At 51.8% G+C, this 23,251-nt stretch overlaps 1 protein-coding gene across 2 annotated transcripts in view; it reads left to right on the top strand.

Moving 5' to 3' along the window:
- Positions 1-23,251, top strand: part of ATP9A (ATPase phospholipid transporting 9A (putative)) — a 129,081-nt gene that overhangs the window by 5,607 nt on the left and 100,223 nt on the right. The window lies entirely within an intron of this gene.

Below are 23,251 nucleotides of genomic sequence, written 5' to 3'. Positions count from 1 at the left end.
TCCCCTGTGTCGTCTCCCTCTGTCTTCCCGTTCGGAGTTGCGGTTGCTCAGGGTTTGCTCCTGACCCTCTTTGCCTTTGGAAGTCTGGGTTGAGCTCGTCCGTGCTCATGGCTTTGTGTGTGCAGGCACCTCCAACTCTTTGCAACCCTTCCAGCTGTAGCCTGTCTGTCTCCTCTGTCCGTGGGATTTCCCAGGCGAGAATACTGGAGTGGGCTGCCATTCCCTCCTCCAGGGGATCTTCCCGACCCAGGGATTGCACCCGAGTCTCCTGTGTCTCCTGCACTGCAGGCGGATTCTTTACCTGCTGCGCCATGGGGGAGCCCTTCCCTGGTGGCTTAGCTGGTAAAGAATCGGCCTGCAATGCCGGAGACCCAGATTCAATCCCTTGGTTGGGAAGATTCCCTGGAGAAGGGAATGGCTGCCCACTGTAGTATTCTTGCCTGGAGATTTCCATGGACAGAGGAGCCTGGCGGGCTGGAGTCAGTGGGGTCGAAAAGAGTCGGACACGACTGAGCGACTAACACCTTGAACCCATGGCTTCAGTGACCTTCAAATCCTTCTGCCGTCTTCCTGAGTCCTCCTCTCAGCCTGGCTCCCACTGTGAGCCTGGTCTTCCTCCAGTGTTCCCACGCACGGAAAATGGTGTGCCAGCTCTTCACGGCAAAACCCTGGCGCCCAGGATCTGGATGCTGCCTTCCCCTTCTCTTCCTTTGCTAACCCTGCCTCAGGACCTCCCCCTTTTGTTGCTGCCGCCCGCTCGTCCTCCTCGTCTTCGTCATTATCATCGGTTGATACCCTTCATCCATGCTTTTGATTGTCCAGTGAGGTTTCCACCTCTCAGCCAGAGCATGTGTGCTACGTCGATTCAGTTGTGCCCGACGCTTTGTGACCCTGTGAACTGTAGCCCTCCAGGCTTCTCTGTCCATGAGATTGACCAGGCAAGAATACTGGAGTGGGTTGCCATGCCCTCCTCCAAGGGATCTTCCTGACCCAGAGGTCAAACCAGCATCTCCTGTACTGGCAGGCAGGCTGTTTACCACTGAGCCACCTGGGAAGCCCAGATATGGCCAGATGCTCTGATCATGGGCATATTCTGCTCAAAGCCCTCCAGGGAACCATCTCACTAGGTGCTTTGGCCCTGCACTGTCCAGCATGGTAGTCACTAGCCTCCTGCTGTTGTTTAAATTCAGATTTAGAGTAATTAAAACTAGATTAAAGTTTCAGTCCCACGTTTCAGCGTCCAGTCCCCACGCACGGCCAGCGTCTGCTATACAGGTTGGCCCAGAGGCCAGCAATTGCGCCGTCACAGGAGGTGCTGTCAGACCGCGCTGCTGGGACCCTTGCCGCCTCCCGAGCTGATCTCAGCGCACTTTGGCCCCTTCCTCGTCCAGCCGCGTGCTCTCTGCTCACTGTCTCCTCCCGGTCCCTCTGGACGCAGGGCCTCTGCACGTGCTGTCCTCTGCCTGGAAAGTCTTCCTCTCCCCTCTTCATTTGGCCGAAGCTCCATCTTCCATTAAGTCCCACTGAGGCTTCAGGTCCTCAGGGGAGACTTCCCTGACGTCCCCTCTGCAGAGCGGGTCCCATTCTGGGAGCCTCTCGGAGCGCCTGCTCCTCTTCTGTTTCGCTCAGTTGGAGTTAGACGTGTCCTTGTGTGACCCTTCAGCTGGGAACACCGTGGGGCCCTGGCTGGGGATAGGTTAGTCAGCATCGCATGGAGCCTGGCACGGAGTAGGTGCCCAACACATCCTCCTTTTTTTTTTAAGAAGAGAACAAGTCTACACTTTTATTTACTTTTCAATAAGTTTAAATCCTTGAAGGGCACGCCAAGAGTCCAGTGGCCTTGGCAGAACAAGTTGCTTTGAAGTTTGGCATGAACCATGCTGCTGTTCCCACCAGCACGCGTTGCCTTTCCCCAGATTACGCTGGTTTTGTTACGTTTTCCTCCCGCAGTTACTGTGCTTTCTTTGTTTTGTACACATAAGCACGTCTCTCGCCTGGATAGAATTCAGTGTTATCTTACACGCGTGCACTTGCTTGCTTGCTTGCTTGGTTTTGTCGCGTGAGCTTGCTTGCTTGGTTGTGTCTGACTCTTCGGGACCGCATGGACTGTAGCCCACAGGTTCCTCTCATCCATGGGATGCTCCAGGCAAGAATACTGGAGTGCGGCTGCCAGTTCCTCCTCCAGGGGATCTTCCCAACCCAGGGATGGAACTGGCGTCTCCTGCATTGGCAGGGGGATCCTTTTACCGCTGAGCCCCCTGGAAGCCCAGTACAGTTTCAGTTTTCAGGCTGTGTGCAAGTTCCGTAGGCCCCACTTGTAGCCAGCGAAAATGGCCATGGACCACAGTCTTCCAGAATATTTGTCATTTTAGAAGTCCTCCTCCTAGCGGGCCTCCCCAGGGGCCAAGAGGACGGAAAGAGCCCAGTAAATCCTTGTTGAGAGAAAGCATGCCTGAAGCAGCTCTCCGGTTTATTAGAGACACAGCTGCCTCTGCTGTTGAGAATGGGGAGGGGGGACCTTTCTAGCTGGTCCCGGCAGAAGTCCCCGTGTCCTCAACTCTGAGTCTGTAGGACGCCTGCTGGACGTTCTTGAAGTGCTGCTTACTAACCGTCTGCTCCTGTGTTTTCCTGGCTCGGCCGTCTTCGCTGGTTGGGCTAAGACGTGCCTGTCTTAGCCGTGTGGTCTGAAGACAGCACTGGGAGTGCCGAGGGGCTTGCAACGTGAGTGCCAGGAGAGGGGAGTCTCAGGCCAAGAGACCAGGTGCCCTCTGTCTGCCCCTCTCTCCCGCCGAGGGGCGCCAGCCCGTCCGCTCCTGTGATGGGCTCTTGGCTGCCTTGGGTGAGAGAACAGCCTGGGCAGGCGTTGGCAGCGGCCCACCCGGAAGCGGCCTTTGTGCCCTTTGCCAGCCTTGCTCCACCAGTGCCCCTTGCTCCGCTTCCTGGCACGGCCTCCCTGCTGTGGGCCCGCCCCAGTGCTGAGCAAAACCAGCCCAGGGTTCCCTGCCCAGGCGGGCACAGGTGGTGACATCAGCTGTGGAATTACATGCCGACCCAGGTGGAGATGCTGGAAGGGAGCAAGTGGGCACAGGACCAGGAAGGCCAGGGCTCCCGCCGCACACCAGCCCCAGGGCAGCAAGGCGGCCCTTTGAGCTCGACCTCTGGCCCCCATGCGTGCAGTCAGTGGGAAGGAGGAGCCAGGGTATGGAATAAGCCATCTTCGGACTTTTGGGGCTGTTACTTTTCAGCATAGAAAGCCCTTTCATATTTCTGCCCAGTGCAAACGATGGAGGTCACCAGTGAGGGATGTCCAAACCTGATGGCCACCTTTGGGAATGGCCATGCAGTGGCTCGAGCTTCACTCCTGAAAGCAACTGGAGAGAAGAAAGCCCATCATAGCACATCTTTTTGATGACTTTTACCGAAAGGGAGAGAGAGTGCTTAGTCACTCAATTGTGTCCAGCTCTTTGCGACCCCAAGGACTGTAGCCTGCCAGGGTCCTCTGTCCATGGGATTCTCCAGGCAAGGATGCTGGAGTGGGTTGCCATGCCCTCTTCCAGGGGATAGTCTCGATCTAGGGACTGAATCCAGGTCTCCTGCATTGCAGGCAGATTCTTTACCGTCTGAGCCACCAGGGAAGCCCAAAAATACTGGAGTGGGTAGCTTGTCCTTTAGGGGATCTTTCAGACCCGGGAATTGAAGGAATCGGGGTCTCCTGCATTGCAGGCAGATTCTTTTCCAGCTGAGCTACCAGGAAAGCCAAAGAGAATGGTGCTGATTTTTTTAAAGTGAGCGTTTGCTTTATTTATGTGATTTTGAAAGATTGATTTACGCATTCAGAGCTTGGCCTGGGGAAAGCATCACCAGAGCTCACTTTAGGTGGCTCAGGGCCAAACATTGAAAGGCTTGCAGTCATGTTTATGGTTCCTTCTGTTTATGCCAAACGACCCTTGTCTTCTTTTTGTAGTAGTGACAGGAAGTTTCCTTTCTCATACGTTTCAGTAAAAAAACACAGAGTTGGTTTAGAAGTATGAAGTCAGTAATAGTTGGGGAGCTCTGTAGATGTGCCCGCGTCGCGGCTGACATTTAGGAAGCGGTGGCCTGTGCTGACGTGGTGCTGTTGGTCTAAAAATATAATGGTATTGTTACAAAGGGGAAAGAAAAGGGATAAGCTGGTTGTGCTAATAGAGTTAAAATTCTAAAAAACTTTTTCTAATTTTGTTGAAGTAGAGTTGATTTACAGCGTTGTTAGCTTCCGCTTTATAGTAAAATGATTCGGTCACGCGTTATGCATTCTTTTTCCTATTCTTTTCCATTATGAGTCCGTACAGAATGTAGTAGGACTTTGTTGTTTATCCATCCTGTGAATAATTGTTTGCATTTGCTAATCTCAAACCTGGCTTCCCTGGTGACTCAGTGGTAAAGAATCCGCCTGCCAAGACAGGAGGCGTGTGTTTGATTCCTTGGTCAGCAAGTTCCCCTGGAGAAGGAAATGGCAACCCGCTCCAGTATTCTTGGGCTTCCCTTGTGGCTCAGCTGGTAAAATATCCACCTGCAATGCGGGAGACCTGGGTTCAATCCCTGGGTTGGGAAGATCCTCTGGAGGAGGGCATGGCAACCCACGCCAGTATTCTTGGCTGGAGAATCCCCATGGAGAGAGGAGCCCGGTGGGCTACAGTCCATGGGGTCGCGAAAGAGTCCGACACAACTTAGCGACTGAACGACAAGCCACAACAATCGGAAATTCACAATCCGCCCCTCTTCCACCGCCTCCCCGTTGGCAGCCGCAAGACCGTTCTGTCTGTGGGTCTGTTTATGGTTCATGGATGAGTTCCTTTAGGTCATCTTTTAGATTCCACACAGAAGCGGCGTCATATATTTGTCTGACTTTCTTCACTTGGAGTGGTAATCTCTAGGTGCATCCACGTTGCTGCAAATGGCATTATTTCATTCTTTTCTTCCTCCACGGCACGGGGAATCTTCCTCCACCGGGGATCCAGCACGTGCCCCCTGCGTTGGAAGTGCAGAGTTTTAACCACTGGACCACCTGGGAGACCCACTCCACTCCCTTTTATGGCTCCGCCATCTCCCTGGGCTGGTTCCAGGTCTTCTTTATCCGTTCTTCTCTTGATGGGCATTTAGGCTGCTTCCCTGGCTTGGCTTTTGTGAGCAGTGCTGCAGTGCACTTTGGAGGTGCATGTGTCTTTTCAAATTCTAGTTTTGTCCAGATGTATGGCCAGGAGTGGGATTGCTGAGTCATATGGCCACTCTATGTTCAGTTTCTTAAGGAACCTCCCTATTGCTTTCCAGGGTGGCTGCACCAATTTGCATTCCCAGCAGTGTAGGAGGGTGCCTTTTTCTCCACAACCTCTGCTGCATTTGTTATTTGTAGACTTAAAAAATCCTGTTTCTTTCTCCAAGTCATCCGGGAAAGAAATGCTTTTGAAAACAGTGGTTAGTTTGCCTTGTTGATCAGGGATCTTATTGTTGGTTTAATCATCGTCTAAAGTTCAAGGGGATTGTGCGAGAGGACAGTTGGAAGGGGCCCCGAGGAAAGAAAGGCTTCTTGTGTGAACTGGCAATCGGGGTGAGCTGAAGGCTGTTGCCTCCTTCCCGTTAAATCTTTGTGGCATTTGCCCCTTGCCAGGACAGAGCCTGCTGGCTGCCCTGCCTGAGAAAGAAGCCGCCTGCGGAGGGAACTGGCCTCCCCGTGGAGCTGGGCCTGGCAGGTCGCCTCCCTCCGCCCAGCCATCTGCTGGGCCACGGGTGAAGTCGGGTTTGGCCAGGTTAGACCTCAGGGTTTGGCTAACCCTCAGCCTCCGCAGCGTCGATGTCTTCAGTTTGACAGTTCTCTACCGTGGGGCTCTGTCCTGTGCGTTGTAGGAGTTTGGGCAGCAACCCTGGCCTCCACCCTCTGGAAGCCAGTAGCACTCCTGTAAGCTAGGGGCCCCCAGCTGGGACAGCCCGAAGGGTCCCCAGACGTTGCCGCACCCCCCGGGGATGGGGAGTAGGAGTGGGCAGGACCGCCGCTGTGAGGAACTCCTGGATGAGTGGAATGTACATGTTCTGTGAATGGCCATAGCCTTTGTTGTCCTTAAGGTGAGTCATCGTCTCTTTACAAAAGTAAAAGAAAAACCTGTTGGGCAAGAAATTCATGTTTGGACCGTGTTCTCAACTCTGAGTTCAGCTTCTTGACTAAGGAAGCCTTGAGCTGTTGGAACAGAGCATTTGGGAAGTGTTCTGGGCTGACATGTATCCCTGCCCGAATTTACACACCAGGGTCCTAACTGCGCACCTGTTAGAAAGTGACTGTGTTTGCACACAGGGCCTTTAAAGAGGTGATCAAATTAAAATCAGTCATTACGGCGAGCCCTTAACCAAGCTGAGTGGTGCTCTAGGAAGAGGAACTGAGGATGAGAGGAGAGATACCAGGGACAAGACGACAGTCCACGAGGACCCAGGGCAAAGGTGACCGTCGGCACGCCAAGGAGCGAGGCCTCCAAAGGTGCCGAAACTGCTGACGCCTTGATCTGGGACTTTCCAGCCACCAGAGTGATCAGAATATAAATTTCTGTTGTTTGACTACCCAGTCTGTGGTATTTTCGCATGGCCACCTAAGGAGACTGAATACAGGAAGCATTTCCTGGTTATTTGTAGGTGAGGAGTCTCTTGGTGTCAGTGGTAAACTTTTAAACCAATGGATGAGTTCTTCAGCGATTTTCTTTAGACAGTCCAGTCTCCCTAAGCGTATTGCAAAGTCATGTGTGCTAGAGCTGAGTACCACCCACTCCCATAACCTAAAGCACATCCTGCGTGCTCCCCAGGGAGGAGACACCGGTTCCAGATGTTTCCTTGTGTTTGCAGAATTTACGGTGGTCACATTTCCAGGTTGTGCTTTGGATGGTTGGTTCGCTAATTCAGACTGTGCTAGATTAGTCTGATGAGGAGTGTAATAGTTGCTCACCACTGATGTGTGCTGATTGGGCTTCCCTGGTGACTCAGCTGGTAAAGAATCTGCCTGCAATGCAGGAAACCTGGGTTTGAGCCCTGGGTCAGGAAGATCCCCTGGAGAAGGGGATGTCTACCCACTCTGGTATTCTTGGCCAACCCAATACACGTGTTGCTTCCGGCGGAAGCAGAGAGCAGAAAGGATGTGACAGGGAACTTTTAGGAACTTCAGATTATCCCCGGGGATTGTGAATTCTTCAGGAGCGTAGTTTCTGTTTTCTGGGTTAGTTTGTGTGTTGGTCCTTATTTTCCTGATTCACTCTGTGTGAGGCAGACGTTCGTGGTAATGGAGGAAAAGGGCGGAACATCTGTTTCTAAAATGTCTGGACTCACCCTTTGAATCTGAATACCTTTTAGCTTGTATAAAGCAGTCAGTCCCCAGGGAGGTCCAAAGACAAGGTAAAACTGGAGAACTGCCCCGCCTTCATGTTCTTCCCTCTCTTTTTGGTTCTCCAGATTAAAGGCAATTTGAGACTCTCCTAGAAGGGACGACACAATTGTGTCCGGCTAAGTCAGAGGACCAGGAAGTAAACAGATAAGACCACTTGTCCCATGGGCAGGGCTTTTTTTTCCCCCCGAAATCACCTGATTAAAACCTATGCATATGTACACAGCTATGCATCTGTACACCCAGGAAAGTGCGTCAATAAACTCACAGCTTGATGAGTTTTCATGAAGTGAACACACTCCTGTGACTGGAGGTGAATAAACAGGCTGTGACCTCAGAAGCCTCCCCCTCCTCACCTTCCTCGCCCCCCCCCCACCCCACCCCATCGGTGTCCTGACTTCTAACAGCAGAGACTGGGCCTGTTTTTGACCTTTAAGTGCACGTGTGATGGAGCAGGTACGCACTCATGCCTGTTAATTCTTGCTGCATCTTTTGTTCATAAGGGGTGACTCTGCTGCCTGTTTATTAGAGTTTGCTCACTTACGTTGCCAGATGAAGTCAGTGTAGGAATAAGTCATTGATCTGTGAACAAGGAGGGGTTTAGGAGTGTCGACCCTCAAACGGTCAACAGTCCAAGGACTGGGCCTGCTATGTTTGCCTCAAAAACAAAAGAATTGATAAATGACTCACCCATGGACAGAAGCTGAAACAGTTTGGATAGAATCAGGACTCAAACCCTAGTTCTGTTTTTTTTTTTTAACTCTTTGTTTTATATGGGAGTATAGAATCTGCCTGCAGTGCGGGAGACCCAGGTTTGATCCCTGGATCAGGAAGATCCCCTGGAGAAGGGAATGGCAACCCTTTCCAGTGTTCTTGCCTGGAGAATCCCATGAACAGAGGAGCCTGGTTCTTCTCAGATATATTCTGAGAAGCAGCTTGATCTTTCTTTTTTCCTTTCTTTCTTTTAATTTGGCCGTGAGGCATATGGGATCTTAGTTCACTAACCAGGGATGCCCCCTGGTTAGTTCACTAACCCCATGCCCCCTGCATTGGACACTCGGGGTCTTAACCACTGGACCACCAGCGAAATCCCTTTTTAATTTTTTTGCATTTCTTATTTTACATTTTTTTTTTTAAGAATCAAAGTAACATTGGTTTGTAACCTTATGTGTTTCACGTGAACAACATTTTATTTCTGCTTCTGTATACTCTACAACCAAAGACCCCTTCTTGAGTAGTTTGCATCTGAAGGGAAATAGTAAAAACCTCTAAGCTGTATTTTAATTGTAAAGCGAGTGCATGTGTATTAAAGAAGAACTGGAGAACAGAGAAAACTACTGACTGAGATACGGGCGTTAACTTCTGCCTTCAACGGCGGCCACAGCTGACACAGACCTCTCAGCGTGTGCTGTTTTCTCCCAGTCTTGGCTCCCTGTGTACATTGGTTGGTGAGTTACACCCATGGAGCACATGTGCTTTTAGTCCCATTTTTTCTCACCCAGCGTTTTAATGTAAAGCTTTCGTGTGGTATCCTGATGTGCTTGTAAACGACACTTTAAGTGGCACCCTGCTGTCTCTTTGAGGAGGCATCTTTAATTCACATAACCCAGGACCCTGGATGTTCACAAGTTGGTTCTTACTGTGATGTCACTTTATATTCATTCTGAACGCTGGCCCCCCAGAGCAGAGGCACCCCGAAGATGCACGGAGGGCTGGTGCAGGGAGGCGCGGGCCTGGGTCACCATGATCTCGTGTTTGCTGCGTGACTGGAGACGCCCCCGTTTCGGTCCGCCTGGCCGCTCCCTGACGCAGCCCGCGATCTCTGACGTTTCCAGGCTGTTGCATTAACTGGGGTGGACCTTTGTCGGGCGGGCGCTGATTGCCCCTAGATAGCCGGGGGCCCCGGGGAGCCAGGGCTCGCTGGAGAAGAGCCCGTGTACCTCTGCCAAGGGTGGCTGCCCGGCCCTGCAGGGACCTGCTTGACCCACCCAGAGCCCCCCTGGCTCCCACATGGAGACTTCTGAACCTAGCATTTTATTGTTTTCCAGTATAAAGGTAATAATTTCTGTTAAAGAAAACTAGTGGTTTCTCTTATAGAAGAATTAAAGATGTAGAACCCAGAATTTGAAGCCCAACTTGCTGTTAATACTAGGTATGTTTCCTTCTGGGCTTCCCTGGGGGCTCAGTGGTAAAGAATCTGCCTACCAATGCAGGATACGCAGGTTCTATCCCTGGGTTGGGACGATCCCCTGGAGAAGGAAATGGCAACCCGCTCCAGTATGCTTGCCTGAAAATCTCAGGGACAGAGAAGCCTGGTGGGCTACAGTCCACGGGATCACAAAAGAGTTGGACATGACTTACTGCCTCAACAACATATTTCCTTCTGATCTACAGTTTTATCAGATGGCTGTTGCTGCTGCTGCTGCTAAGTCGCTTCAGTCGTGTCTGACTCTGTGTGACCCCAGAGATGGCAGCCCACCAGGTTCCGCCGTCCTTGAGATTCTCCAGGCAAGAACACTGGAGTGGGTTGCCATTTCCTTCTCCAATGCATGAAAGTGAAAAGTGAAGTCGCTCAGTCGTGTCCGACTCTTAACGACCCCATGGATTGCAGCCTACCAGGCTCCTCTGTCCATGGGATTTTCCAGGCAAGAGTACTGGAGTGGGGTGCCATTGCCTTCTCCGCAGATGGCTGTTAGGTGACATTATTTCTTTGGGTTTGCTGTTAGAAATTAAAACTTAGTCTGTAGAGGCAGTCTTGATGCATGAATTTTTGCTACACCTTGGACAGCTTTCATGGGCTAGCATCCCCAGGTCTCTGGGTTAGATGGAGCTCATGAGTATTTAGGGGCTCTCACCGTGTCTTAATCACTGAGCCACCCTCTGGAAGGGCTCTGCTGTGTTCAGTTCAGTTCAGTTGCTCAGTCGTGTCCGACTCTTTGCGACCCCATGAATTGCAGCATGCCAGGCCTCCCTGTCCATCACCATCTCCTGGAGTTCACTCAGACTCACATCCATCGAGTCCGTGATGCCATCCAGCCATCTCATCCTCGGTCGTCCCCTTCTCCTCCTGCCCCCAATCCCTCCCAGCATTAGAGTCTTTTCCAATGAGTCAACTCTTCGCGTGAGGTGGCCAAAGTACTGGAGCTTCAGCTTTAGCATCATTCCTTCCAAAGAAATCCCTGGGAAAGCCAGAACGGCCCCTCCCAGGTCAGGAGATGGGCGGTGGCCTCCTCCAATCATTTACGTTTTTCCTTTGCCTAGTGTATACCCATGAGATTGGGAAAGTTTCAAAAAAGGAGAGAAAAAGATGTAAGAGGATAAGGTTTTTCCTTTCTCTGTGTTTCCGAGTGTCTGAGACGGGAGGAGCTGGAGGGCAGGGGGCCTGCGGCTGACGGCCCATGGGCACACTCTGTATATGGACTGGGGCTCGACCGCCTCGTGATGGTGCATTTGGTGGTTATGAGAGAACAGAGCGTGCAGGCATTCAGTAAGTGCTGAGTAAAAGTGCTTGTAGATACAGTTTCTCCTGACAGAGCTGTGTGCAGACACCACGTCTGATATAGTTTCTCCTGACAGAGCTGCGTGCAGACATCACGTCTGCCGCCCTGCAGATAGGAGCCCTGGTCCTGTTCCTGGCGGGCAGCAGCATCAGGAGAGATGTGACCGTGTCCATCTCAGACCAGCCCCTCCACCCCCTGGTTCCAGAAGTCGACTCCCCCCGAGCGACAGGTGCTGTAACAATCTGGCGTTTTACAGGAGCCCTTGGAAGCTTCGCTCGTGGCCATGCGGGGCTGTCTCAGCACCAAAGCCATGCTCAGTGGGCAGCGCAGCCTCTGGGCTGTGGTCCAGGCCTCCAGGGGGCAGGGAAGGGGCTGGGCCGGGAGGAAGGAGGCTTCCCGGTAGAGGTGCCGGCTCCCCGCGGCCAGGCTCCGCGGCCAGGACCCGGAGGGGCCCAGAGCATGGATCCCTCTCCCTGGCCCTGTAACTCTGGCCGGGTGAGTTCAGCTCTCTGAAAATGGGTGTTGTGATGACACTGCTCAAGGGGTGTGAGGACCGGATGAACTGATGTCTGTCGTGTGCTTAGGCCTCAGTGTGTGGCCCACGGCAAGGGCAGGAGCAGAGACAGCCACGGTCAAGGCTGACCTCAGAGGGAGGAACCAGCAGGGTGTGGGCAGTGGCCCTGGGGACCCGCATGCGTCCTGCTGTGCCTCCATCTTTGAGTTCGGGTGGTCTGGACAATCCAGGCGCGGCTCTCGGAGTCTTTGGTAGCGTGAGGTCTCCAAAGGCAGGTTCTGGGATCTGTCTGCTAAAGCCACAGTCCCCTCAGCCCCCTCCAGCTGCAGGACTCGGTGCAGGATGGGGAGCGAGGGAGGAATGCACGTTGATGGCTTCCCCCAGCGTCCGGCACACACTGAGGGCTTTCTGGATGGGCTCGCTTGGTGCTCTGCCCTCTGGGGACTTGCCTTCCGTGTCGTCACTTGATTGCATTCAGTTCCCTGGGATCATGTGGTCCCTGCAGCGTGCCTGGCTCTGCCTGGGGGCGGCTGCACTCAGACCTCTTCTGGAACCTGTGAGCAGATGGCCTCGCTCAGTGTCCGTGCATGAGGTCAGGTCCCTGCGTGCTGGGGGCCTGGGGTATGTGGAGGGCTTCCCAGCAGAGCGGCCGAGCACCTGCTGTATCCCAGGCCTGGGGTGGGAGGTGAGTAGAATCTGGTCTCTGACCCACAAGCTTGGGGCTGAGATGTCGGCTTCAGACTGAGAGCTGTGTGCTGTTTTGCAGCAGGCTGGCTTTGTGGTTTGTTTTGTTTGTAAATGTAAGCAGTCTGATCCGTCACAGTCATGTAGTTCAGTGTTAAAGGTGCAGACGTGTGTGGATTGCAGACCCAGCGCGCTTCCCACGTGCTCCGTTCAGCCACCTGGTGCCCTTCCCCGGGCGAACACTCACCAGTTTCTTCAGTGCCGTCCTAGACAGCCTCTAACCATTGATGAAAACAGTACAGATATTTTGTATCTAAAGAAATGCACATAGATTTTTCCCTTTTTTATTCACTTGTTAGTACCCCTCATACAATACAACATACTTTTTTCACTTAACAATATACCCTGGGCTTGTTCCATATCAGTACATGAAAACTTCTTCGTTTCTTTAAAGACAATTTGTTTAAACTGGCTTTATAGGGTTCCATTGAATAGAGGTACTTTATTTTTAAAATTTATTTATTTTAGATTAGAGGATAATCGCTTTACAATATTGTATTGCTGTCTGCCATATATCGGTGTGAGTCAGCCATAGGTTATCTGTGTGTCCCCTCCTCTTGAACCTCTCCCCCTCGGACCGCCCCCTCCCCTCCCACCCCCACCCCCTTTCGGTTGTCGTGTGGCACCGAGTGTGAGCTCCCTGCGTCATACAGCACGTTTCCACTGGCTCTCTAATTTTCCATATGGTCATATAGATGTGCTGTGTTTTATTTAACCAGTTTATTGCGGAGCGCTTGCTGTATCCCAGGCCTGGGGTTCAGGTTATTTCTAATGGTTTGCTCTTACTAGTGATATTACGGTGAATGGTCTTTGTGCCCATTTCTGAACATACGGAATATCTCGAAGGGTAACTGTTGGGTCAAAAGGAACGCCTGTTTGTAATCTCGGTAGCTGTTGCCAGGTTGCCCTCCAGGAGGTGACCCTGATTTAGGCCCCTCCCCGTGGTGGAAACGCCTGTTTGGCCATCCTGACCAGACACAGGTGTTGTTAGGCCCTTTGATCTTGCTCATCATGCTAAGCAGAAAAAAGTAATACCTCAGTGTGGTGTTAGTGCTGCCTAGTATTTTAAAATTGAGTCAGTTGCCAACATTTAAGAACTGAGTGTTGGCCCTTAGAATGTGTGTTTATCTTTGTCGTGAAGAGCTGGAGGGTCTGTTGTGCTGGGCCTGTGCAGAAACAGCCTGGAAGGAACTGCTTCCTGTCCACGGGGTCTGGGCTTCTCAGGAGCCCCGTCCCGCTGGGTCATGTGTTTATTTTTGTTTGTTTGCTCTTTTCTTGCCGGGCTTCTGTGGATTTGAGTTCGCCAGTCCTGGTTTAGAGAGAAGCAGGTAAGTTTAACGGAGAACAGAGTTGCTTCCTCTTCTCTTTGGGAATAGCACGATGGGTTTCGAAGGATGAGGAGAAGTTGGTTGCTCGAGAAGGTCTGGTGTGGTTGAGTCTTGCAGAGGGGTTGGGAGTTGGAGGGAAGTAGAGCAGCAAGGAAAGGACTTGCAGGGTTCTGGAGCCCGCCTGTCTTGCCTGCAGTTGGTGGCTTGACAGGGAGGGCCTGGGATGAACAGGGAGCAGGGATGCACATGAGTTCATCAGTAGTGAATCTCCATGGGGCGGGACGCGCCACGAGAGGCGTCAGGCGCTGTGAAGAGCAGGAGATGACTTAAGCCATGAGAAATAGGGAGAGAAGGCGGTGTCCACCATCCGTGACTGCGCCTGCCCCCAGAGAGCCTGAGTTACTCCCGAGCGCGTGTGTGCATTTGCTTTCCAGCATTTTTCCTCATGCATACGTCAGCATGTGTCATTTTCATTAAGACGTGGCACGGTGAATTGCCCGTCTCCCGCTGTTTTTCCTTCACTTTGTCACCTGGGCCCCGTGCAGCCAGCGTGTGTGTCCCTCCCTCACTCTGCTCAGGCTGCGGGCCCGCTGTCCAGGGGTCCGCCTGCCACGGGCCTCTGGGTGTTCTCAGCGTGTGTGTCCCTCCCTCACTGTGCTCAGGCTGCGGGCCCGCTGTCCAGGGGTCCGCCTGCCACGGGCCTCTGGGTGTTCTCAGCGTGTGCCTCTCTCCCTCACTCTGTTCAGGCTGAGGGCCCGCTGTCCAGGGGTCCGCCTGCCACGGGCCTCTGGGTGTTCCCAGCGTTTTGCTCTCTCTGTGTATTGCTGCTGTGAGCATCCGAGTGCATTTCCCTTCGGTCACCTTGTACCAATATTTGTCTAAGACGCGTCCAGGGTGGCCTTCTAGGTGAGAGGATCTGAGCTTTCATTGGAAGAAGTTGCCACGTTGACTTGGCCTTTTTCACTGGTGCATGGTAGTCCCACCTTCTCTGAGCTTTTGCTTTCTATGGTTGCAGTTAGGCATGAGGGACCCAAGAATATTGAAAGTTTCAGAAATAAATGTAAGTTTCACATTGTCGGCCCTTCTGAGTCGCATGATGAGACTCTGTGTCTTGCTGCTCACTCCTGCCCTGGAGGACTTGAACCATCATCGTTTGTCCCGCCTGTCCAGCCTGGTAGCCACTCAGCCCCCTCTGTTACCAGACCGACTGTATCGCAGTGCTTGTGTTCAAATAACCCTCATTTTACTTAAAAAATGGCCCCAAATAATGATGTTGGCAATATGGATATGTCACAAGGAAGCTGTAAAATGCTTCCTTTAAGTGAAGAGTGGGAAGTTCTCAACTTAAAAAAACTATCTTATGCCGAGGTTGCTAAGATGTACAGAAAGGATGAATCTTCTGTTTGTTAAATTGTGAAGAGGGAAAAAGAAATTCCTGCGAGTTTTCATGACTTCAAACTGCAAAGATTACAGCCACAGGGTGTGTGATAAGTACTTAGTTAAGGGGAGAAAGTCTTTTAATTCATACTGTAAGATGTTTTGAGAGAGAGCCCGCATTCACATAACTTTTATTGTTACAATTGTTCTGTTTTATTATCAGTTACTCTCGTTAATCTCTTACTGTGCCTGACTTACAAGTGAAGCTTGATATGCAGGTCTGTGTGTTTAGGGAAAGCACAGTGCTTGTGGAGTTTGGAACTGCCCTTGGCTTCAGGCACCCACTGGGGGATCTTGGACCGTGTCCCCCATGGATAAGGGGGGCAACTGTGGTCTTGTTTCTTCTCGGGACAGTAGCATTCCTGTGGCCAGAGATACTTCAGACTTCAGTGGACTGCTTCCTTCCTGACATTCGTCTAGATTTTACATTCTTCCAGTTCAAAAAAAAAATCTAGCCAATTCCCTGTTTCTGGAACAAACAGAGAGGTTTCCTTTCATGCCTTCGCTTCCATTCCTTCCAGTCCCCCTCCACGCCGCCCCCAAGCGCTTAATGGTTGGGGTTACGTCCTTCTAGGCCTTCGGGACCAGCCGTTCAGTATGGCAGCTCCTAGACTCACGTGGCTGTTTTGGGTCGTTAAATCAGTGAACTGAAATTTAAATTTTGCGTTTCCAGCGCTCAACAGCCGTGTGTTGCTTGTGGCCGCTGTGTTTGACGGTGCAGCTGGAGGATATTTCCCTCGTCACTGACATGCAGGGGACAGACTCGGGACTGTTAGCATTTTGTTGTTGTGCAGTTGCTGAGTCATGTCCGACTCTGCGACCCCACGGACTGCAGCACACTTCTGCAGGCTCCTCCGTCTTCCGCTACCTCCCAGAGTTGCTCAAACTCATGTCCCTTGAGTCAGTGATGCCATCCAACCATCTCATCCTCTGCCACCCACTTCTCCTTTAGCCGTCTATCTTTCGCAGCATCAGGGTCTTTTCCATTGAGGCGACTCTTCACATCAGGTGGCCGCAGTATTGGAGCCTCAGCTTCAGCATCAGTTCGCCAATGAATATTCATGGTTGATTTCCTTTAGGATGGACTGGTTTGATCTCTTTGAAGTCCAAGGGATCCTCAAGAGTCTTCCTCAACACCACAGTTCAAAAGCATCAATTCTTGGCATTTGGGGCCAGGTAACCCTCTGCATGGGGCCAGCCTGTGCACCCTGGGATGTTCAGTAGCGCCCTTGGCTTCTACCCACTCGATGCCATTAGCCCTTCCCTCCCCTGAACCTGCAGTTGTGATAACCAAACTTCTATCTAGATGTTGCCAAGTGTCCCCAGAGGCAAATTGACCCCATCCTCACATTGAGAACCACTGCTGCTGGCCATTTCCTCTGTGCTGCTTTTTAAAAACACTGTGTGTATTTAGTGTTCAGTATTATCTAAGTTTCAGATGTACCGTGTAAAAGTTGCAGTCCATCTTTAGTTATTATAAAATACTGGGCATATCCCCTGTGTCGGGCCGTGTATCCTTGCAGCTGGATAGTAGTTGGTACCTCTTAATCCCTTTCCCCATCTCGCCCCTCTCCCCACATGCCCACAGTTTGTTCTCTGCATTGCGTTTAATTTTTCCTTGCCTTCTTCCTGGATCTGCCCCGTGTCAACACTGAAAAGTCTAGATTTCTGGAGTCCAGCTTCAGGGAGGATGGGTGCGTCACAAAGTCAATTTAGCAAATATTTACCGAGTGCCTGCTGCTGGCGGCAGCACCAAGGCAGAAACGACCGTTTCTTTGGAGGCGGCTCCCTGTTACGCGAGTTGCCTTTTCCAGAAACACTGTTCCCTTGGCGCGTTCCCCTGTAGTGTTTGCTTTACCCCTTGCATTTGCCCAGATTGTGTGAAACCACCGCACATCTGGCCAGCAGGCTACTGGCCATCAGAGCTTCTGTCTGTTCTAGGGTCAGGACGTAAGAACGTCCCCTTTGGTTTCCCTTCATTTAAATGGTCTAAGCTGGGAGCAGTGTAAGCTCAATTATTTCTAGCCTTGCATCTTAACCTAGTTGAATCGCTGTTGCTAGTGACAAGTGAGAAATTTTTCATGTGTTTTTTAATCTGAAAAAATAACTCAAGAGAAATAATATCTACTGTTAATGGAATGCCTGTTATGTGCTGCTGCTGCTGCTAAGTCGCTTCAGTCGCGTCTGACTCTGTGCGACCCCGTAGACGGCAGCCCATCAGGCTCCCCCGTCCCTGGGATTCTCCAGGCAAGATACAGGAGTGTGTTGCCATTTCCTTCTCCAGTGCATGAAAGTGAAAAGTGAAAGTGAAGTCGCTCAGTCGTGTCCGACTCTTAGCGACCCCATGAACTGCAGCCCACCAGGCTCCTCCGTCCATGGGATTTTCCAGGTAAGAGTACTGGAGTGGAGTGCCATTGTTATGTGCTAGGCATCGTCTTATGCCCTTTTTATATATAAAGTCCTTAATCCTTTTGATAATTCAGCAAAGCAGGTCTTATTACAGACAGGAAGAGAGGGAAGCATAGAAGATGTCGGACACGACTGAATTGTCCAGGGGTGCACAGCTGGGGTGGAGCTGGGCTGGACTTTGCATGTCGGTCTGTCTGGTTTAAAAGCCAGCGCTCAGGGACTTCTCTGGCAGTCCAGCAGTTAAGGCTCCATGCTTCCACGGCAGCGTTCGATCCCTGGTTGGTGAATGAAGAGCTGACGTGCCAAACAGCACAGCCAAAAAATAAAAGCAAGCCGGTGTTTATTACTCAGCCCACGCGGTCCTGCTGTTCTGAAACTGGGACTCCTGTTCCTGCTTTTCCAGCTTCTGCATCGATTTCCCACACTCAGGGGTTCTATCTTGCAGCCTCTGTCCCCAGCCTGTCTAGAAGGTGGGATAGGAGCTAATGTGTCTGGGAAAGTGACAGACGGCTCAGTTTGGTGTTGAGAAAGCAGCAGCAGGGTGACAGCTGCCCCCACAGCTCCAGGTACGCCCCCCTTGGACCTCCCGTGGGGCTGACTTCCACCCCTGGACAGGTGGGGTGTGGGGCAGCTGCTGGAAAAAGAGCTGTGGGTATAAATCCAGATGTCAAGTGGGGGCCTGGCTGCTTGCTGCCTCTTCTGTTTTGACTGACGAGGGGCGCTGCGGGAGGACTTCGTCACTTAGAAATTTGCCACCAAGCCCACGGCTTTGCTGCAGGACAGCGGTTCCCCAAACACGGGCAGATGCTGGCTCCAGGTGCTACAGTGGTAATAGCTAAGTAACTCAGGGACAGGAAGTAAATCTCATGCAGACGTATAGTGAGACCCTTAACTTCCCTTTTCAGTTTTCCTTCAATATTTCTACCCCGGTCAGGGCCCAATTTTTTTTTCTTTTTCTTTTTAATTTATTTTTTTATAGAGGGATGATTGCTTTACAGAATTTCCTTGTTTTCTGTCAAAGCTCTTTTTCTAAACAGGATTCTGGCTGCACTGCACCTTCATTGCAGCCTGCAGGCTCTTCGATGTGTCGAGCAAGACTGAGTTGTCCCGTGGCAGGTAGGGTCTTTGTTCCTCCACCAGGGATCGAACCCACGTCCCCTGCATTGGAAGGCGGATTCTTATCCCCTGGACCACCAGGGAAGTCCCAGGGTCCACTTTTGAACAGCAGACACTTGCTGATGTCTGTGCAACGGAGAGAGGACGCAGCAGCAGCAGACTGGAGGCTCGAGGGCAGGGCCCCTGTGTCAGCGGGAAGTTAGTAACATTCGCTCCTCCTGGTGTGTATTTGGTTGTTTGCCTTCTATTTATGGCAAGTGATACTAGTTTTCCATTTATGATAGTGTTACTGTGGAAAATTCTGAAAGAGATAGGAATACCAGACCACTTTACCTGCCTCCTGAGAAACCTATATGCAGGTCAGGAAGCAGCAGTTAGAACTGGACATGGAACAACAGACTGGTTCCAAATAGGAAAAGGAGCACGTCAAGGCTGTATTTTGTCACCCTGCTTATTTAACTTATATGCAGAGTACATCATGAGAAACGCTGGGCTGGAAGAAGCACAAGCTGGAATCAGGATTGCTGGGAGAAATACCAGTAACCTCAGATATGCAGATGACACCACCCTTATGGCAGAAAGTGAAGAAGAACTGAAAAGCCTCTTGATGAAAGTGAAAGTGGAGAGTGAAAAAGTTGGCTTAAAGCTCAACATTCAGAAAACGAAGATCATGGCATCCGGTCCCATCACTTCATGGGAAATAGATGGGGAAACATTAGAAACAGTATCAGACTTTATTTTGGGGGGCTCCAAAATCACTGCAGATGGTGACTGTAGCCATGACAGACGCTTACTCCTTGGAAGGAAAGTTATGGCCAACCTAGACAGCACATTAAAAAGCAGAGATATTACTTTGCCAACAAAGGTCCTTCTAGTCAAGGCTCTGGTTTTTCCAGTGGTCATGTATGGATGTGAGAGTTGGACTGTGAAGAAAGCTGAGCGCCGAACAATTGATGCTTTTGAATTGTGGTGTTGGAGAAGACTCTTGAGAGTCCCTTGGACTGCAAGGAGATCCAACTAGTCCATCCTAAAAGAGATTAGTCCTGGGTGTTCATTGGAAGGACTGATGCTGAGGCTGAAACTCCATACTTTGGCCACCTCATGCGAAGAGTTGACTCATTGGAAAAGACCCTGATGCTGGGAGGGATTGGAGGCAGGAGGAGAAGGGGACAACAGAGGATGAGATGGCTGGATGGCATCACCGACTCAATGGACATGAGTTTGGGTAAACTCTGGGAGTTGGTGATGGACAGGGAGGCCTGGCGTGCTGCAATTCATGGGGTCGCAGAGAGTTAGACACGACTGAGCGACTGAACTGAACTGAACTGATTAAGTCACCTTTTTAAAAAAAATTTTTGTTTGTTTGTTTGTATTTTTTGGCTGTGTTGTGTAGCATGTGGGATCTTAGCTCCCTGACCAGAGATAGAACCCAAGCCCCCTGCATTGGAAGCTTGGGATCTTAAGCATTGAACTGTCAGGAAGGTCCTTTAAGTTTCCGTTTAAGATACACTAGTAGAAATAAAGGGCAGGAATTCTCAACCAAGGCATAACTGGCATTTGGGGCCGGATCATTCTTGGTGGGGGGGAGCGTTGTCCTGGGTTTTCTAGAATGTCTAGCAGAATCTTGGCCTCCTCCACCTAGGAGACACCAGTAACTACCCCCCTTCTTCCTGCTGAGGATCACTGATTTAAGACATGCAGATTGAAAGGACTTCCCTGCCTCCCTAGTGGTTCAGACTCCCACAGGGGACGGGGATTTGATCCCTGGTCTGGGAACTAAAACATTCCGCATGCCTTGAAACGCACCCCCCCGCCACCCCCCCACCCCCCAGCCAAAAAAAAAAAGAACACATGCAAATTGAGGCAAACTCTAGAACTTAGAAAGTGGAGGTGGTTGGTATGTAGAAATCCCGTGTGTGTGTCTGTGTCTGTGTCTGTCTGTGTCTGTGTCTGTGTGTGTGATTGCTCAGCAAATTGCCTTCAGTTGGGGGGCTGCTTACTAATGTTCCCTTGACTGAGGTTTGGTCCAGAGCCAGGCGGGAGCAGGGGCCTTGACAGAAGCCGTAAGGCCGCATGGTCCAGGGGAAGCTCTGTCTTGCTGGCGTGCTCTCCATCTGCACCATCCCTCCATGCCGCTGGCCTCCTGTGACTGCGGAGCACTCAGGATGCGGCTACTGAGAATGAGGAACTCAGCTCTTATTTTAAGTAACTTCAGTGTAAAATTTCCATGTTTGCACAGCCCCGAAGAAATCAGTGTGGAGAGGTCAGGATGATAAGACCACAGGCTTTAAAAGCTTAGAAGTGAAGATGCACAAAATGCATAAAAAATGCAGTAAAAAGCATCTTTCAGGACAGTCCAGTCACGTGGCAGACAGGACTGTTAGGAGACCTGGGGGGCAGTTAACACACCCACTTAACACTGACTTTGCTGACTATGTGTGTGTGACTCTTTGCAGCCCCATGGACTATAGCCCTCCAGGCTTCTCTGTCCATGAGATTCCCCAGGCAAGAATACCGGAGCGGGTTGCCATTTCCTCCTCCAGGGAATCCTCCCAACCCAGGGATTGAACCCGCGTCTTCTGCACTGGCAGATGGGTTCTTTACCGCTGAGCCATCTGGAAAGCCCAACATTGGCTTTAGCAGAGTAAAATAAAAACAGAAGCCAGTTTACTGACGCCTGACACTTGGCCTTCCCGGGTGGCGCTAGTGGTTAAAGAACCCGCCTGACAGTGCAGGAAACATAAGAGACCTGGGTTCGATCCCTGGGTCGGGAAGACCCCCTGGAGGAGGAGGGCGTGGCACCCCACTCCAGTATTCTTGCTGGAGAATCCCATGGACAGAGGAGTCTGAGGGGCTGTAGTCCGTGGGGTCACAAAGTCAGACATGACTGAAGTGGCGCAGCGCGCATGGAAGGCAGGAGAAGCCGAGGAGATGGACACACCTAGGCTCTCCGCCCGGGTGCTCAGAGCCTCTGGTATCTCTGCATCTTCCTTGCGACTCCATTTTTCAGGCTGACTCTCCCTAAATGGGAGCAAGGCAGCTGGCTGCCTGCACCTCCAGGTTTGTTTTCTGCCACCTAACCAACCCCAGGGTGAAGGGCACATCTTTTCTGGAATTTCTAGCGAAACCCCCCCACCAGGCCTCTCATCGGCCCCTCCTCTGAGCCCATGGGCATGTCGAGGGCTTTGCTTGGCCAAGCCTGCGTCCTGGGCTCATCATACCTGGAGCTCAGAGGTGGGGTCGGCCTCGGCTAGTTCAGGTGGAGAGATGGAGGGAAACTGACTGACTGAATTCTGATGAAAGAGTAAGTGCGGGATACGTGGCCTAGGCTGAGGCCCCGAACTTGAGGCGGGATGCACTTGGACAGGGCCCCCCGTAAGGCTGGGGTGCCAGGCTGGTTGGAGATGGTGCAGTTCAGGCCACCGGATGGCCGGAGTGGAGCCAGTCTGCAGGCAGGGCAAGCAGGCATCAGTCCCCATGGTGAAGACGGGGTCGTAGGCACAGCAGTGGTTGGCACACTTGGTGTGAGGGAGCGGGAGCCCGCAGCCTCCCTGGTGGATGCCGGCAGAAGGGCCCCCAGACAAACCTGGGCGTGAGAGAATCCCAGCTCTGGCGTGGAGGGGCCGGGGCCTGGAGTGTGCACAGGAGGGTCCTGGGAAGGTGACCCCAGGGCCACAGGGGGCCTGAAGGGCCTGAGGGATGTCATGTCCCGGGCACATGGCCGACCACAGCACGACTCACATGCAGACGCTGCCCACCTGGCCTCCGGGCTGCGGCCTGGGAACCTGGGGGGTGGGAGAGGAGGTGGGGGGCACCTTTTCCTCCAGGGGCGTCTCTCCAGCGCCTGCTACTGAGGACGCTTAGCATGTCACTGCCCTGAAGGAGTCTGTCCACCCACCCAGCAGGCACTGAAGGGAGACTGGGGAGCTTCCAGCCCGTCCCTTGATGTGAGAATTCATGGGCGTGGCTCGGGCAGGGCAGCTAATACGCATGCCGAAGAGCTTCGGTCTGGGGCCAGCTACGCAGACCTCGGTGACACAAAGTCCTCATCCTACCTTGTGCTAAGTGCTTGCCTGCTTTCGTATTTGTGAGGAAGCAGAAGCGAAGGATCTTGTTCCAAAGTTAGGTTCCCCCTCAATCCCTTCCCAGGACCTGGAACCATGGTTGGACCAAGTGAGCGCTTAATAAAAGCTTATATTATGGATTTAGCTGAAAACACACACAGATACACACATAGACACACATTTAGCCCCATAGGTAATATGCTTACATTTAGCCCCCCCCACAGGTAATATGCGCACATTCAGCCCCACACAGGTGATATGGGCACATTCAGCCCCCCACACAGGTAATATGCGCACATTTAGCCCCACACAGGTGATATGGGCACATTCAGCCCCCCACACAGGTAATATGCGCACATTTAGCCCCATAAGTAATATGCTCACATTCAGCCCCACACAGGTAATATGTGCACATTCAGCCCCCCACACAGGTAATATGCGCACATTCAGCCCCACACAGGTGATATGTGTACATTCAGCCCCATAGGTAATATGCGCACATTCAGCCACACACACAGGTAATATGGTCCAGTGTGACCAGAGAATACATAGGAAAAGGCCCCCCACCCCCTCCTTCCAAAGGAACCCACGTTATCAGCTCATTATGCAGGTTTCCTGCACTTTCAAGCACGTCTGTGCATTATCCTCTTGCCTTCGTGCAAAGAATGGCGTCCTGGACACACCTTTCAGCCTTTTCCATTTAGCAGACTTGCAAATAGGACCATTTAGCACACGCAGCTCTGTCT

This window comes from Capra hircus, chromosome 13 (genome assembly GCF_001704415.2).
Source record: "Capra hircus breed San Clemente chromosome 13, ASM170441v1, whole genome shotgun sequence".
In the NCBI taxonomy this organism is placed as follows: Eukaryota; Metazoa; Chordata; class Mammalia; order Artiodactyla; family Bovidae; genus Capra; species Capra hircus.
The sequence above is the reverse complement of the archived record's forward strand: the minus strand, read 5'-3'. Positions and strand labels throughout refer to the sequence as shown.